We start from the raw sequence: 5,440 nt of genomic DNA, 5'->3' as shown, positions 1-5,440 counted from the left end.
TCTCCGCTCAGAATCGTTTTTCTTATACAATGATATTATATCATTGAATTCAAAATTAATACCATCCATTATACAGTAACACACTTGTAACCTATTGTACAGCAGAGGGACATCCACTTGCCCACCTTTTTATTATTGATTATAATGAAAGTTAAAATATTTCAAGTTGTTGCCATTAGTACATTTGTTTGTTAAAATGCGTTATTACTTATTAATTATTTTTATTGTCATCTCAATATGAAGGCACCGGTTCAATAGCAAGGTACGTCCAAATTTACAACTTTTCAGAAGACACATAAAACATATTTTTGTTTATATATTAGAAAATTTTTTAAATGACGAAGTATTATGACATTGGTTGATACATTATCTATTTCACATAATTACATAATTAGCATATTTTAATTATTTAATAAAATAATAACAATTATTACTATAATCCATAAATATTGATTTTTTTTAGGTGTACAGCATAGTCTAAAACGTACATGGTTATTGCACCAAATATGTTAAAGGTAACAGATGAATAAAACATATTGAAGAAAATATTTAGTTTCATGACATAATTCACATTCATTAATATTTCTTTTATTTATTTATATTATATTATTCCTTTTATTCAATTACAAAATTGAGTATATATGTAATATTATACTGTAATATAATGTAAATACAAATTAACTTATAATTAATACAATTAATAAGAATAATAATCATAAGGTATGTTATATGACATCATTGAATATTATAAATTTAGATTTATAACAACATTTTAAAATAAAATCATTCAAGATAAAAAAAAACAACTCAGTACCTATATAAAACATGAAAATGAAAATTAATATGAAAATATCATACCGTTAATGCATCGAAAAAAAAGTTATAAATAACATTGGTTGTTTCGGTGCAAAAACTTGATACGTCTGGACGTATCTGGTTCTTGCACTGAGAAAAAATTTTCTACCTGGTATATTTACACCTGGTATATTTGTGAGATACGTCCGGACGTATTTGGTTATTGCACCGAACAGAATGAATAAAAAAGGTTTTTAGTGTATATTTGACAATAAATTGATTGGACACATGTGGCTGTTGCACCAATTCATAGAGCATTTTATTCACAATATTTTGATGTAAAAAACGTATTTTTGAAATTTTGGACGTATCTCGTTATTGCACCGGTGCTTTATTGGCTCAATATAATATATATTTGTATTAATAATAATATAATATACTAGCTGCTCCAATTAAGTATTATTGAAATGTATTTATTTGTATATAATAAATATAATATATTATATTGGTAATTTAATTCATACCAGTTTCACGAATAAAACATTACTGATATTAATATTAGTTTCGGTTATCAAAATGTTTGTTATCAATAAGCGGGCATATGAACCACAGGACGATTTTGCGTTACAGGTTACTATAATTTTTCGTGATGGGAACTAATAATAATATGCAATCTTCCAGCTACCAGTACGTAATAAATAAATTGTTGTTATTAAATTGTTTCAACTTCATATTTCAGAAACATAAATGGGACTAAATACGATGTTGTTAAGGCGACGACTGATGAGGTCGCTAATCGTTTTACTTCATACCGCGATCTCGGTTGACGTAATATTTTTCCAGAGATTTGTGATTTGTTATACTTTATAGTGAAATAGCGTAAACTGTAAAGTAATACCCAGTGTTTATTGCGTACTTACTCAAAAGTGAAACCTGTTGTCTTGTTTGGTGTTACTGTCGTTAACCATGGATCAGGTAAATAAAATACCTACTTATGTTCATTCGTATAAGTGCTTGCAATAATATTTTATGATCATAATATTATTATAATACATTAGTATAGTCAAGAGCCTGAAGCTGATCTATTAGAAATAGGCATTTCCTACAATTCGGATTACGTTGTGCCTATTCCACAACCTCAAGTACAGATCCAAGCATTCAAAGCTCAATCGATTATTAAACCTGTCGGCTGTCAAGGAGAGAAAACCGACCGAGTGGTTTTTTGAAGTAAGCTATTGTAATTTTATTAACTATTTTATCGTAGCTTGAGTGTGTGTAGTTGCTAAATACAACTTAATATATTGGAATTAACAAGCAAAATGGGATAATATATTATGTGATATTTTTACGTTTTTATTCACAAAAAAACAAAATACAATTTTTTATCATAAAATCTATGTAAGCGATTCGGTGGCGCATACTGGAGGGTTCAAGGGTAGCAGTTGCTACCCCTGATTTTTTTGGTAGGTGGGTGGGTGGGTCCAAAATATTTACAACATAAAAATTCTATTACATATAAAAATATGTAAAATAAACTGTTGAATAATTATAGGCTATAGCCATTAGTGTACCAGCCAATATAGAGATAACCGATTCAATATGCTATCCCTATTTATTTTTAAGTGTGCGTCACTGAAGCGACTACATAGTAGTTCATTAGAGATGTATTGTTGTTCTATTGTATTAGGAATAGACTATACGTATACTTGTTCATATCTTAATAAAAAAATCTAAAAAACTATATGTTAGTGTATTATATTAATATAAAAGGTAGATAATTAAATATATATATATATATATATGGGGTACAATGGTACATACTTAAGTCTTAACAAAGATTTCACTGTAATGTAGAATATAGATTATTTGATGTACCTAAATTAATAGGTAGCTAATTAAAATAAAAATTATTAGGTTAATACAATTTTCATTTTATGAATAATTATATTGGTATATTTTAGTATTATTAATATTTTTTGTACCTAGGTACTACTAATTTTTTATATACTAGTAATCTAGTTCATATTATTTATTGAAAAGTACACATTTGACACGTTCTGAACATGTTATTGAGATTATCTTATACCTTGTCACTATATTATATACTTAATGCCTGTATAGGTGGTTTAAAAAAAAATTATTTTTTGTATTTGAAATATGAGACCCTATCTATTTGAATTGGTATTTTAAATGTAATATGCATAACCATCTGCTACATCGTTTATCTTGTTAATCATATATTTTTATTATGTAGGTAGACAATAAAATTGATATCCATAGTACATTATTTACATTGTTTATATTTCAGACTTTGCTTGATTTATTACACACTACTAATGATGGTAGGTGTATATTCACGGACAGAAAAATAAACGAAGGTTATCTTTTAGATGATTGTCATAATACTTTAACAAAACAGATTGTCAATCATTTGTTTCAAGAACAGTGTATAAGTAACTAAATTATTGATATTATAATTATTGAGTTGCATTATTTGATTTCCTAGAAAAATTTATAACTTTTGTTAGTAATCAGACATTCTTATATACAGTAGAATCCGCTTAAAGGGGACACCTACTTAATGGGGACATTAATGACAGTCCCGAATGAATGTATTATATGTAAAATTCTTCGGTTAATCGAGATAATGGGGACAAATGGGTCACCGCCCGATGTGTCCCAATTAAGCGGATTCGACTGTATAAGAAATTTTTCTTTCAGAGAAAGTGATTTTTATTTTAGAAAAATATCAGAATTAATTGTAGAGATATATTCAAATGGAGCAAAGATATAGAACTAGCTATATTCAATAACCAATAGATATTCCTTATTTTCATTAAAATAAATGACTTTAAAGTGTTTTTCTTTTTTTATAGTCTATTTACTTCGTACCTACCAGGAGTGAAGGTTCCAGTCAAACACACAGCAAAGAAAAGATTAAAAAAACGTAGTACCGAAATTAATAAGTTTGGGTGCAATAGATTTTGAACGTGTCAAGAAAGATGTTCCAATTATCTCTGCACAATCATTTTCTGGTAAAAAATTAAAATATTAGGTCGCTATGTATTTTAAATTTTGATTCATTTTTGTATAGAAAATATTGAATGCTCAAAGCTATGGTTAAAAACTGAAGGGTTGTCATTTGATGTATTTTTGATTGAGAAATGGAAATTAACCTACTAAATCTGTCAAGCTGATGTTCTGAATTTGTATCGCCATTTATCAGTAATATTTGAAGAGTGACCATTAATACAAAGCCCTAATGGATACTTTTTAGTAAGAATAATATTCATTTTTGATCAAGAAATTAATTTTAATAATATTTATAAACGAATCTTAGGTTAATGAAGATTTTAAAATTGGCTATCCAGATTCGTACAAGGTTTTTGAAAACTGGGATACATTTTATCACGTCCGGATACAATAACTAATACTGAGATAATATCCGTTATAATTTTAATATGATTGTATAAAGTTTCTATAAAATAAATTTTGTTTTAGATTTCAAAGTATCTGAAATATAAAGTTGTTACTGTTACCTTACTTCATACCAACTAAAACAAATTAAAAGTTCAAAAAGTGCTAAAAATTGGAGACCTTCATTAGAAGAGTCAGCGTCTGGATTTAATTGTCACGTCACAGTAAATATATTCAAATATCATTTTATAGAAATATTATTGTTATTTAGGTTCCATTATAATGGATATTTTATTAAGGGTAAATCGTTCTTATTAGTTAATATATTTATATCTTATTAGTATAATGTAAATTATATATATAAAACAAAATTTAATTTTCTGAAGATCATCATATTGTTTTACTATAATATAATACTAACTATAGTGAATAGAACATTTTTCACAATAATTCTTTTATTAATTCTTGATTAACTTTTCATGAATTTAATTTAAAAAAGTAACAAATAATTTTGTAAGTTTTTTATAGCCAGTTTGGGGCAACTGATTCAGCCATACGTCATTTTAGTTGGACAGGATTTGAGTTCTATTCACACTTCCTATGTTAGACTAAATGAACAATTATGTTCATTTTATAGTCCCATCAGAGCCGTAGACCTATGTTTCAAAACATATTTTTCATTACAATTTGCCTACCTTAAAGAATACTAATTATTTTTTGTATAAGCATTTAAAATTAAAATGTTGACAAAACATATAAAAATCATGAAAATGTACAAATTATTTTTAATTAAAAATTCATAAAATTTTTCCTATTTAAATCTAAGATTTGAAAATGTAATACAAGATTTCTTATAAGCTTGTCTATCTTTATCAACAAAAAAATCTCTACAGGAAAGCCAAATTAAATTTTTGGGAGTGTTTGAAATTCATAGTTTTACAACATTGGATATTCACTCGATTTCTCATGAGCAATTTTGTTATTTTGTTGTAATTCAAAAACGATTAACTGTAGATATATGAAAATTTGACTGAATGTTTAAATTTTCATTTTCTATATACTATACAATTTTGAAAATATTTAGACTTGTTTTAAGCATTTTACGTACAATTTAAAATTTTAATTTTATCCAGAATCTAAAATATTAAGGAATTACTAACTAGAAATAATTTTCAAATTTTCGTGATATTTACGCGTTTTGTTAAAATTCGAACTTTAAGTGCTTAAA

General features: G+C 26.2%; 1 long non-coding RNA gene across 1 annotated transcript; it reads left to right on the top strand.

Annotated features, from left to right (window-relative positions):
• The first annotated feature begins 1,454 nt into the window (after positions 1-1,454).
• Positions 1,455-3,238, top strand: LOC107883496. Its single transcript, XR_003840090.1, has 3 exons — positions 1,455-1,770; positions 1,854-2,022; positions 3,104-3,238. It is a non-coding gene; the product is annotated as an uncharacterized LOC107883496 (long non-coding RNA).
• The last annotated feature ends 2,202 nt before the right edge of the window (positions 3,239-5,440 follow it).

Source organism: Acyrthosiphon pisum, unplaced genomic scaffold (genome assembly GCF_005508785.2).
Source record: "Acyrthosiphon pisum isolate AL4f unplaced genomic scaffold, pea_aphid_22Mar2018_4r6ur Scaffold_21139;HRSCAF=23133, whole genome shotgun sequence".
Lineage (NCBI taxonomy): Eukaryota > Metazoa > Arthropoda > Insecta > Hemiptera > Aphididae > Acyrthosiphon > Acyrthosiphon pisum.
Note: the sequence above shows the minus strand (reverse complement) of the source record. Positions and strands in the feature narration are given on the sequence as shown.